Below are 13,478 nucleotides of genomic sequence, written 5' to 3'. Positions count from 1 at the left end.
AGTTTTCTCCTGCTCTCCTTCATGAACCTGTAAAAGATGCTTTGACTCTATAAACTATCACTACTTTCAAATAACCTTTATAAATGCGCATAAGACATTAAAATATATTTTTAAGCATATGGTCTTTTCTTTGTTCTGTGCTCTGAAGCCAACACCTCCTGACCCACAGCCTCAAACACACGATTAAATGTCAAAGTGAGGAGAGAAAAAAGGAAACAAGAGAACGGGGAGCAGAAATTCCATCTGTCTGAATTCTAATGAGTATTCACAAGTTACAACTGTGTCTTTCACAACTTCAGAGGTGAAACCATGGGAGTCGCTCCGAATGAAGGCGAGGAGGTGTTTCGATTTACACCACTGTTAGAGGGACAAGTGAAAAACGCCAGAATGTGTCTGTGTCTGACTTGACCTGGATATCAGGCATAGAAAGGACTGTAGTTGGAATTCTAGGAAAGGTAAAATATCCCAACAGATGACTCCTCTGCTGGGATATTTTGTTGGCTATCTGTTATTTTACCACAGGTCAAAGGTCAAATGGACAGTGCCTCCTGTCACAGGGAATTTAATTTTCATCATGTGCACTTCTGCTAAATTATTATGGGTCATGCATACCTGCGCTCCCAAATCAGGATGTGCTATTTTCAATACCAAGGACACTCCAAAGGCCGTCGTGTGAGACCTTGGTGATTCTGTGAGCTGTATGGCATGAAAATTTAATCTTCGATACAAAAGTTGTTATTTCTATTATGAACTGCTGAAATAAATTGTGAAAACTGATGAGAAACTGGCTTTTTGATTAATATCGCACACTTGAAGTTGGATTCAAAAGACTGCATTAATTTATCATAGTGTAAGCAAAACCTGACATGTGTGTCAGCAGCTCAAACAGAGTTTAGTCCAGTCTGGATCAGCATAGTAAAGCTGCACACGTTCTACAAACGTGTTTATATGTTTACTGCCAGTTGTCTTCAGCAGATCAGTGTCAGCATGTTGGCTGATATACTTTTTAAAAATGTTATATACACACACTACTGGCCAAAAGATTTGGAACACCCCGATTTTTACAGCTTGGACTGTTTGGGGTCTTTATCCTGCTGTAGGATGAAGCCCTGACCAACTAGGTGCATACCAGAGGGTCCTGCATGGTGCTGCATGAATGCTGTGGTAGCTGTTCTGGTTCAGGGAGCGTCTCTGTACCAGTCACTGACCCTGGATCAGCAAACAGCCCCAGACCATCACACTTCCTCCTCTATGTTTGACCGTTGATGCCACACACTGTGGAACCATCCTTTCACCTACTCCACGGCGTACAAAGATCCTGGGTGATGAACCAAAGATTTCAAATGTTGATCCATCATCCATAAAACCTTCTTCCAGTCTTCAGTAGTCCAGTGTCGGTGTTTCATGGCCCAGACAAGCCTCAGACAAGCATCTCCTGTGGAGAAACTTCCGGCTCTGATTCTTATTTCTCTAATTACTTTTTCAACATGAGCTCAGGCCAAGGATGCCCCAGATGCTTAAGATAAAACAGATGGCTATCGGCTAAGTTGAAAAATTTAAAATACATGTTTGTTTTTTATCTTAGTGGGATTACTGGCAATGGAAGAAGGAAGCTGGCTTTGACGACGGTAGCAGATGGTGATTGGTTCCTGCTCACCTCGGGAAACTAGCGGACAACACAGCAGAAAGAACTATCATCCGAACGTTTCCCAACCAGAAGCCGTGGGTGGATAAAAACATCCGCGACGCTCTGAGATCACGCACCGCTGCCTACAATGAAGGGCTCGTCTCCGATAATATGGACCTATACAAGGCTGCGTCCTACAACGTGCGCAGCGCGGTCCGAAAGGCAAAGCGGAGCTACGGGGAAAAACTAGAGTCACAGCTACGACAGTGCGACTCTAGGAGCCTGTGGAAAGGACTGCGGACTATAACGGACTATAAACGACCAGCTTCTTCAATGATGAATGCCGATGCTTCACTGGCTGATGAGCTGAACACGTTTTATGCTCGCTTCGACGCCGCAGCAATTAAAACAACAAACGGCTGCGCGCGCTCGGAGTGCACCAGTGAAGAAAATGCATTCGTCATCACAGAGCATGCCGTGAGGAACACCTTCAGGAGGGTGAACACCAGGAAGGCAGCAGGACAAGATGCAATCCCTGGCCGGGTCCTTAGAGCCTGCGCTGATCAACTAGCACCGGTGTTCACGGAGATCTTCAACCTCTCCCTGGCCCAAGCTGTGGTTCCCACGTGCTTCAAACGGTCCATTATTGTCCCTGTTCCAAAGAAACAACAGCCCGCTTGCCACAATGACTACCGTCCAGTAGCACTGACTTCAATTGTGATGAAGTGTTTTGAAAGACTGATGAGAGATCACATCACTTCTTCACTTCCTGCCACCATCGACTCACTTCAGTTTGCTTACCGGACTAATCGTTCCACAGACGATGCCATATCTCACCTGCTCCACACATCCCTGAGTCACCTGGACACTGGCAGAGGGAATTATGTTAGGATGCTGTTCGTGGACTACAGTTCAGCATTCAACACAATAATTCCCTCCAAGCTTTTCACCAAGTTGACGGATCTAGGACTCAGCTCATCACTGTGTCAGTGGATCATCAACTTCCTCACAGACAGACCCCAATCAGTGAGGGTAGGAAAACAAGTCTCCCCCTCCATCTCACTCAGCACTGGAGTGCCTCAGGGCTGTGTTTGAAGCCCCCTGCTGTACTCACTGTACACTTATGACTGTGTAGCCACATCCGACACCACCTCCATCGTCAAGTTTGCTGACGACACTGCTGTTGTGGGCCTGATCTCCGACAACATCGAGACGGCCTACCTGGAGGAGATTAGGAACCTGGAGACCTGGTGCCAGGAGAATAACCTCCTCCTAAACATCAGCAAGACTAAGGAGCTGATCGTGGACTTCACTACAAAGCAGGCGAGGAATTACAAACCCCTCATCATCAGTGGCACGCCAGTGGAGAGAGTGGACAGTTTCCGATACTTGGGTGTCCACATCACTCAGGACCTGTCATGGTCCTGTCACATCAACACCCTGGTTAAGAAAGCCCGTCAGCGTCTCTTCTTCCTCAGAAGACTTAGAGACTTCCATCTGCCACTGAAGGTGCTCAAGAACTTCTACTCCTGCACCATCGAGAGCGTCCTGACGGCAAACATCTGCACCTGGTTTGGGAACAGCACCAAGCAGGACAGACGAGATCTGCAAAGGGTGGTGCGCTCGGCAGAACGCATCATTCAATCAGAGCTCCCTGACCTGCTGTCCATCTACACCAAGCGGTGCAAGTCCAAAGCTAGGAAGATTATGATGGACCTCTCCCATCCCAACAATGGACTCTTCTCACTGTTGAGGTCTGGGAAGCGCTTCCGCTCCCTTAAGGCCAAAACAGAGAGAATGAGGAGGAGCTTCTTCCCCCAGGCTATTCGGGGCCTGAACCAGGTGTAGGACTGGACTCTCCCACACACGTCACTATAAGACTGGACTCTCACACACGTCACCACACGCACCACCACACATTTCCTATAATCCTATAATTCCTATAATTTATAATCCTTATCTTTATAATCTCTTCTGCTATTTGCACATTCTTTACTGTAAATTTCTAAGTTAATTTGTAAATTTTTGTAGTAAATTGTAAATATTGTAAAACTTTTCTTCTGTCATTTAATGGTCGGGCATTGTACAGCTACAAGCATTTCACCCCCATGTCATACTGTGTATGGTTGTGTGTGTGTGACAAATAAAATTTGAATTTAAATTTGATTTGACCTGTCATCAGACCATTGAACCAAATGAAATCCAGGTTATTTATCAATTCTGATTTCTGTTATTTCCTTTAGTTGGAACAATATCAGCATTCTCCTACAGCCAGTGCTGCAGTTAGGGTCTTTAATTCTTTGGACAATAAGATTTTTTTTCTTGTTGTTGCCTCTGTACACCATCACTGTGGAGTTTAAATAACAATACCAATAAAAATGCCAACAGAAATGAAGCCTTTCAGTTTCAGTGTAAGGGGTCTAACAAAATGATTTAGCTGGTGAGGAATTAAAGCCGTTTTGACAGCACCCCATTTTTAACCTCAAAAGTAATTGGACAGTTGACTCACAATTTTTGGCACATTATTAAAAAGAAAGAATGAACAAGAAGACCACAGAAGACATGATTCAAAAAGTTTTCCTTAGACAAACTTATTTGCAACATCTAATGACGTTGGTATGAAAAAGCATTTGCCCCCTTCCTGATTTCCTATATGTTTGTCACACTTAAATGTTCCAGATTATCAAACACATTTAAATTTTATAAAAACATAACACAAGTAAACACAAAATGCAGATTATAAATGAAGGTGTTTATTTTTAAGAGGAAAAAGATCCATGGTGGTCCTCTGTGTCTCCTCTGTGTCTCCACTGTGTCTCGGTGTCTCCTCTGTGTCTCGGTGTCTCCTCTGTGTCTCCACTGTGTTTCCTCTGTGTCTCCTCTGTGTCTCCTCTGTGTCACGGTGTCTCCTCTGTGTCTCGGTGTCTCCTCTGTGTCTCCTCTGTGTCTCCACTGTGTCTCGGTGTCTCCTCTGTGTCTCAGTGTCTCCTCTGTGTCTCCACTGTGTTTCCTCTGTGTCTCCTCTGTGTCTCCTCTGTGTCTCCTCTGTGTCACGGTGTCTCCTCTGTGTCTCGGTGTCTCCTCTGTGTCTCCACTGTGTCTCCTCTGTGTCTCGGTGTCTCCTCCGTGTCTCCTCTGTGTCTCCTCTGTGTCTCAGTGTCTCCTCTGTGTCTCGGTGTCTCCTCTGTGTCTCCACTGTGTCTCCTCTGTGTCTCGTCTGTGTCTCCTCTGTGTCTCCTCTGTGTCTCCTCGGTGTCTCCTCGGTGTCTCGCAAGTAAACACAAAATGCAGATTATAAATGAAGGTGTTTATTTTTAAGAGGAAAAAGAGGAAAAAGATCCATGGTGGTCCTCTGTGTCTCCTCTGTGTCTCCACTGTGTCTCGGTGTCTCCTCTGTGTCTCGGTGTCTCCTCTGTGTCTCCTCTGTGTCTCCTCCTCTGTGTCTCCTCGGTGTCTCCTCTGTGTCTCCTCGGTGTCTCTTCTGTGTCTCCTCGGTGTCTCCTCCTCGGTGTCTCCTCCTCGGTGTCTCCTCTGTGTCTCTGTGTCTCCTCTGTGTCTCGGTGTCTCCTCTGTGTCTCCTCTGTGTCTCCTCCTCTGTGTCTCCTCTGTGTCTCCTCGGTGTCTCCTCTGTGTCTCCTCTGTGTCTCCTCGGTGTCTCTTCTGTATCTCCTCGGTGTCTCCTCCTCGGTGTCTCCTCTGTGTCTCCTCGGTGTCTCCTCTGTGTCTCCTCTGTGTCTCCTCTGTGTCTCCTCGGTGTCTCCTCTGTGTCTCCTCGGTGTCTCCTCCTCGGTGTCTCCTCTGTGTCTCGGTGTCTCCTCTGTGTCTCCTCTGTGTCTCGGTGTCTCCTCTGTGTCTCCTCTGTGTCTCCTCCTCTGTGTCTCCTCTGTGTCTCGGTGTCTCCTCTGTGTCTCCTCTGTGTCTCGTCTGTGTCTCCTCCTCTGTCTCCTCCTCTGTGTCTCTTCTGTGTCTCGTCTGTGTCTCCTCCTCTGTGTCTCTTCTGTGTCTCCTCTGTGTCTCCTCTGTGTCTCCTCTGTGTCTCGGTGTCTCCTCTGTGTCTCCTCTGTGTCTCCTCGGTGTCTCCTCTGTGTCTCCTCTGTGTCTCCTCTGTGTCTCCTCGGTGTCTCCTCTGTGTCTCGGTGTCTCCTCTGTGTCTCCTCTGTGTCTCCTCCTCTGTGTCTCCTCTGTGTCTCGGTGTCTCCTCTGTGTCTCCTCTGTGTCTCGTCTGTGTCTCCTCCTCTGTCTCCTCCTCTGTGTCTCTTCTGTGTCTCGTCTGTGTCTCCTCCTCTGTGTCTCTTCTGTGTCTCCTCTGTGTCTCCTCTGTGTCTCCTCTGTGTCTCGGTGTCTCCTCTGTGTCTCCTCTGTGTCTCCTCTGTGTCTCCTCGGTGTCTCCTCTGTGTCTCGGTGTCTCCTCTGTGTCTCCTCTGTGTCTCCTCTGTGTCTCCTCGGTGTCTCCTCTGTGTCTCGGTGTCTCCTCTGTGTCTCCTCTGTGTCTCCTCGGTGTCTCCTCGTTGATCTTAGCTGGGATTGTTGTTATTGTTCTCTCTCTCTCTCTCATGCCTCCCCACCTGGGCAGAACTCATTATGGGTTCCTGCCTTTGGCACATGCACTCCAGCCACTACTTAAGGTGGTGTTTTGATTACACCTGCCTTCTTGGACTCCCTGGGTGGGATGCTGAGGGCACTCCACTCGGAGACTCTGTTGTCCTACTGGAAGACTTCAAAGCTCACGTGAGCAACGAAAGCCAGACCTGGAGCCTGCAGCATCAGAACCTGAGCAGTGTTCTGTTACTGGACTTCTTCCATAACGAACACCATGTTTGAGCATAAGGTTCTCCATAAGTGGCACCAGGACACCCGAGGCTGCAGGACGATGATCGATTCTTTGTCATCAGATCTGCGGCCATATGTTCTGGACACTCAGGTGAAGAGAGGGGCTCAGATTAGAGCTACAACTCCTCCACATCAAAAGGAGCCAGTTCAGGTGTTTGGGGTATCTGAACACCAGGACGCCTCCTGGGTGAGGATGAAAAAATGCGTGCATGCAAACACTACCAAAAACATAACCTAGTTGGCAGAGATAATAAAGGATGGAGTGAGATAAAGACAGAAACGTGTGTTTAGCTGATTCTTAGCTTCTGAATCCAGAAAGTTTGGTCTAGTTTTGGAAATATGTTCACTAAAGATATCATCTGTGCAGTAGTCTACCAACGATGTTCACCATCATCTCATCTGTGTAATTTTACTGCATCAAGATACTGTAGTTAATCTGACAATGATAAATGGATATAAACAACAGCTATAAATAACAGCGCGCCAACTTTTCACTGGTAGCATGAAATTATTCTAATACAGCTCACCTCCACCTTCCTCTACCTTTTTTCTAACTCTAATTATATTTTTTTTAACTGCCACTGAAGATAAGAGTGCAAATGTTATTCTGTGTAACAGCTAAGTTATGACTCTCTCTGACATTTTTTAGAAGAAATTATTAAAAACCCTCGACAGATGGCTCCTTTCTTATGTAAAACTATGCAGATAAATGTATTTTCTATTAGCATATATTAAAGTGTTGAAGACAGTGTCAGTGTGCTCTCTCTCTGTGCCTCACATGGCTCTGCAACCGTTTAGTTTCCAGTGAGAAATTAACTACCTCCAGTATTAGGAAGCACATAATGAAGTGACAACTTCCAGTCCTCACAAAGCGAGATGAGGAAAGGTAGAACTGAAGGAATGTAGAGAGATGTGATTTGTGACTTAGCTGAGGAAGCTCCATCCAACACTGAACACTTGATATTTCATCCATTACTAGAATTTACGCTGTACCAATGATTTTTAAAAATATTACGCCATGTGTAAGAAATATGTCCGTGATGCAGAGACCACTCATCCAGTATACACACAGAAACTATTCATGAGTACATTAACACCTAAAGTCAAATTCAAATCAACAGTTACACCAACTCAGTGATTCTCACAGTGTGTGACTCACCCCAGGTGACAGGTGGGGGCAACCTACCTGGTGAAAATGTCGTGTAGAACTAATGTTTAGTTTCAGAATCATTTCTAGTGACAAGTGTCACAAATAGTTGTTTGAAGTGAAAGTTTCTGTATTTTCACAACAAAAGTTACTGATGAATTTAATGTGAATTAGAAATAAGTTTACACTTAATTATAGAAAAGGTTGGGAAGCGCTGCTTTAACTGGACTGCAGGAGTATAATGTGTGCACGGGGAAAACACAAAGAAATCAAATTCAGCACTGCTGCAACGTCTCGTCGTTAGATGAAACACATTTTTTAGGTTTGGGGTAAGAGACACTCACAAAGCAAAAATATAAAAGCGCTAACATTTAGAAATAGATGCTGACGGTAGGATCCTTCAGACGTGTTTTATATTAAATAAACTTCGTCTGCTTCTGTTGTGACTTTTTTATATGAATATAAATACAGAAACTTTCTCTTTGAAACAGTATGATTGATTATTCCCAAACCTGCTTAGGTGCAAGGTCTTCTTGTTCAGCATCGGTGTCTGATCTCACAGATGCACTTCTGGAAAAATGGTCAAAAAACAATGGTTGGGGGACAGAAGACATCTGGAACTTTGGAATAGAGTCAGAGATGAATAATAACTAATGATTAAATACAGAGTGGTGCATAAACACATGATAAATGGTAAATGGACTGGTTCATATGTAGCGTTTTTCTACTCAGAGCACTCAACACGCTTTACACCACTTGCCTCATTCATCCATTCACACATGCACTTTTTTCTATGCTCTTTCTGTGTAAGTACTACCCAACATTCACATGCATTCATACTCCGATGGTTAGTGTCTTCCCCGAGGATATTTGGCATGCAGACCAGAGCAGACAGGGATCGAACCTGCTCTCCCAGTTAAGCTACAGCCACACCAACACACTTCAGAGAGTGAAGAAGAAGAAGAAGACCTCGGTGCATCACAGGAAGGCTCCAGCAGCATAGGCCTACTACAGTGTGGCTATGGGGACACCTGATCCTGCCCTGACTATGAGCTTTGTCAAAAAGGAAAGTTTTAAGCCTAATCTTATGAAAAGAGAAATGAAATAAAATAGTGGCACATACAAAGACATGCAGCTTGTGGGGATAGGTTAATTGGAAAATCCAAATTGTCTCACATTAACTGGCTGAGTTAATGCAAGCACACCATTGTTTTTCTTGTGACATTACCAATAAGTCTGATGTGTCACATGGTCCTCTTCCTATTGAAAAAACTAAAGTTGTATCCAAGATGGCCGACTTCTAAATGGCCACCATGGTCACCGCCCATCTTGAGGAGTTTGCCCCTCACATACACTAATGTGCCACAAACAGGACTTTAATATCACCAACCATTCTCATGTTATTACGCTGTATCCATAGAAATGGCCCACCCTGTAGAACAAGCACTTTGCAATATTCTAGAGATTTCAGACCTACCATTTATCAGCTCAAACATCCAACGACATGAATGCTTTAAAAGCATCAACATCAGCTCTTCTCTGACAGCATGGTGGGAGTTTCTAAAATTGACGGCGTCTTCATTAATCCCATGCAAACGTACACCTATCTGGAACAACCCTGACATATTACAAAACAATAATATGATAAACTTTTCAGATTGGAGTGATAAAGGAATCAAATATTTAGAACATATACTAGAAGGAACAGAATTTATTTCATTTGACGGACTAGTTACACAATATGGGATCAACAAGAAAAGATTTTTAGAATATCAACAAATTAAATCCATAGTAAAAAAGAAATTTAAACCGGGTCAAGTTGAACTACAAACATCACCAAGTGTGATTCAATTTCTTACTCTTAAACCCCCCAAATTACTATCCAAAATATACAGAATGCTTTCTAAAACAGATGAATCAATATCACTTCCTATTGCAAAATGGGAAGCGGATTTATCAGTTAACTTAGACCTAAACTTCTGGTCTCAGACTTGCTTAAAAACCTTTCATCTAATCAGAAATCCCAGTCTTCAATTAATTCAATACAAAATATTACATAGAGTGCACTATACAGGTCATCGGATGTTCAAGATGGGCTTTACGTCTACCAACAACTGCTCACACTGCCAAACCAATTCACCGGACAATTATATCCACGCTCTTTGGTTCTGTCCACCAGTTCAGAAGTTTTGGCGCGAGATATGTGAAGACTTATCGAAGTGTCTGAAATGTAACATTCCAACTTCCCCCTTAGTGTGTTTGTTGGGCAGCTTAGATAATATCACTTCAGAAAAGAATATAGCCCATATGGTTTTCACTGCCCTATGCATAGCCAAGAAAACAGTCCTCATGAACTGGAAAAATAAAAATAATCTTAATTCTAACCAATATAGAAATTATCTATTAGATTACATTAGTCTTGATACAGCCTCTGCCACCACATCAGATCAATCGCTCTGGGCTCCTTTGATCAGCTCCATCACCTAGTGGGGGTGGGGGGTCATAGTTTGGTCCCGCCTTCACTGTTGTGATTGGTGTGGGGGTAGGGACAGGCTTAGGGCGTCGGGGGGTTCCCCAGGAGCGTCTTCCTTGGAGGGCTCAACCCGGGGTTGTGGTCATGTCCTATTAAGGGCTCTGTTGGCTCTTAGGTGACTGTTTCCTCGTGGCTGCGTGCAGCGGGGCTAGGGGAGGGTCTGTGCTGACGGACGTGGGTTACTGACCTGGTAGCCTGGCTGCCCCTGGGTGGGTCCGGGACGGGCGTGAGGTTCTGGGGGCGCTCCGTCTCTGGGCTGGGACCCGGACCGGGCCTCGGGGGCTTGGGTCCTGGTTAGTGTAAATGGCCTGTACTTGTATAGCGCTTTACTAGTCCCTAAGGCCAGTGTACCCACCGGCTCACTCCTTGGTGGCTGCAGGTGGGTGTATGGGGGCCCAGCCCTGGCGCAGGGTGCCGCCAGTGCATCAAGCCACCTGGGGGGCTCTTCAACTGGTGGGGGAGGCTGTTACATCTTGCAGGAGCTCTCCTCTCTTCAGGAACTCACTCTGCAGGAGGGGGAGATATAGGAGAGGTGGAGGAAGATCTCAGCCTGGGCGTCTATTGTCTTGTGTAGTCTGGAACATGAGTGGATGACGCGGTGGGTGCAGTTGTCTCTATGGTGGGGTCGGGTGGGCTGTCCCGGGCTGTGCAGCCTGCTGGAGCAGGGGGGCTGGGAGGAGGAGTTGGCCATCCAATTGGGGTCTGGAGTGTGGGGCCTCCCTGCTGCCGAGCCGGGGCAGTCTGCTTTTCTCCACCCCAGAGAAAAGGGTAACAGTACCTGGATCTGGGTGCAGTTTCCCCCTCCAGGGGCAAGGGTACCTAGACCTGGGGTATAGGTTGGGTATCAAACGCCACCTCTCTGGGGACATCTCAGGCCCTCTAAGGTATGGAGGTCTATCTCCCCCACCACTCCCCCTTCCAGTGGCGGACTCCCTCAGACATCGGTGCGTTGGTGGTTCTTTGTGTCTGGGGATGGGCGTCCAGGTACACACCGGCTCACTCCTGGTGGCTGCTTGTTGGGTCCTGGGGCTCACTCAGGCCACTTAAGGGGTGGGGTGCCCTCGGCCTCTCGGCCTCGGTCACTCAGGCACAGCTGGCTGCCGGCGGAGCTCACGGGCGCGTCACTGCAACTCCCCCTGGCTTCTGCTCTGCGGCTGCTGAGTGAGCCCTCGTCTGGGACTCTCCTCAGCTCTTTCTGGGACAGTGGCGCGGCTGCCCCTCTGTTGGTCTTCCTTGGTCTCTTGTGTTCTGGGGGCCTCTGGATGTCTGGAGTTTTGATCTCCTCCATACCTGCTTCATGCCCTGGAGGACGGGGCTGTGGCCCCCCCACACCCTCTAGCAGATCATTACATGAAGGAACCTTTTAAAAAAACAAAAAACAAGCGCGTCCATGCTCACAGGTGTACACACGGGTGATCACACCCACAAACTACACCCTTTTTGGCTCCTACCTCAAAGCACACTGTGTTCTGTTGATCTTATGTGCTGCACAATAATGTTTAACATTTAGTATTTACTGTCATATTCCCATATATCATTGTGATGTTGTTTATTCTATTACTCTTGTTCTCTTCTGCTTGTTTTCTTTTTTCTTTCTCAGCAGCTGATCCAGGTGTAGATGTATTTTTTGTCTGCTTATTTAGTTGTTTTTTGTTTTTTGCCCTTTATCACCGTCCCTCTTCCCCGCTGTTTTTCTTTCCCTCTTTCTTTCTCCTCTTTCTTTTCCCCAGTCAAATCTGTCCCGTATTTAGCGGGTGAAAATAAAATAAAATAAACAATAAAAGGTGAATCAAATAGATCATTACGGCAAGGCTGGTATGGTCAATTTGGTAAAGTAAATCCGTTGGGCATCTTTCTTTGCCTTTAGACAATAATTCTGATGGCAAAAGAGCCAAACGGGACAGGCAAAAAAAAAAGATGATGTTTACTTGCTTTTCCTTCTAAGTTACTTTATTTCTGTCGTATATTATTTTCAGTCATTGTCTACAATTATTTTTATTATCGTTATATACTAATAATATTATTGTTGTTACCTTTGCTGTCATTGCTATTATTATGGAGGTACTGTAAAACAAAAAAAGAGGCATAAGTCTTGTGCGGCCTTTGCATTGAATATGTTCTTGCTTCTAATAAAAAACCCTGCAGTGTTTTAATGGTGTCTCATTGCTATCATACCAAAGTGACTCTCATATCTTTATTGGCTGATTCAGTCCTCCTACATGTGACCATGTGAGAGGATTCTTGGCTCTCTCATTTGTTAATAACAGGTTTTAAAATTCCCTTACTAGATAAACTTTACACCGCTAATTCATTTTAATAGGCAGAAAGCTAAGATCAGTCCCCTGTGTTTGCTTCCCCAACTCAAGAGACGTCTTGTGTCTGAGCTTGCCTCGCAGAGCCACTGAAAGGAGCACTGAAGCATGCTAACTCTGGACACGGTGAGACTGTCAAGAATGAAACTGGATTATTAGCATCTTGGCACTGTATACATGCAAGCTATTTGGGTGTATCAGCACTGGAGCAGAGAGGTTAACAACCCAACCAGGGAGATTGACTAGGAACTAATGAAGCATCCATACCTTTCCCATTCTCTGAGTCTATTTATCTGTCTGCATATTCTACCATCTGCCTATGCAGTGCTCTATGTCCACTGCTCCATTGCTTCAGCTCTTCCATCTGTTCACATTGGTTTCCATTTCTTCATTAGTATTTTTACAAATTTTTCAGTTCATTGGCTAGTGTCCTACCTTGGCTGGAGAAATTATAATTATTAAATATTATATTATTTTGATTAATTGAATATGTTGAGGAGACTGGAATTAACACAGATGAACTATTACACATCATTTAACTAAATGCCAGATAGCACAGTAACTATCAGATGCACTAATGAGCGTTTATTTACAGCTGCCGGAGGCTCGTAGAGCATAGTACCAGCATGTGAACACACCTCCCCTAACCCTACTGGAACTTTTCTGGCCCTAAACTTTCAGACACCAAGTCAATAAAATGTAAGATGTACATGTGTTAGGTTGTTTATGTCATGTTTAGTGCTGTCAGGAAGCAGCAATGTGGAGTCCGTAGCTAGCTGGATAAGCTCGCCTGAGCTCCCAGGTGAAACAGGCTGTGTTGGTTGCAAAACCTCCAGATGTCCAGAGGCAGCTGAGACCACAAGCTCAGCCTCTGGGAGAGATTCGGTCTCTACGTGGCTCCTCCTCTCTCTCAGAAACACACTGACGGCAAGATACCTCTCTCTCACCGAGCCCGCTGGGTCCATTTTGTGGTTGCATCCTTCTGTCATGTCCAGTCCTGTGGCAGACAGGATGAGGATCCAAATGCAG

The sequence above is a fragment of the Maylandia zebra genome, linkage group LG2, assembly GCF_041146795.1.
Source record: "Maylandia zebra isolate NMK-2024a linkage group LG2, Mzebra_GT3a, whole genome shotgun sequence".
Lineage (NCBI taxonomy): Eukaryota > Metazoa > Chordata > Actinopteri > Cichliformes > Cichlidae > Maylandia > Maylandia zebra.
The sequence above is the reverse complement of the archived record's forward strand: the minus strand, read 5'-3'. Positions refer to the sequence as shown.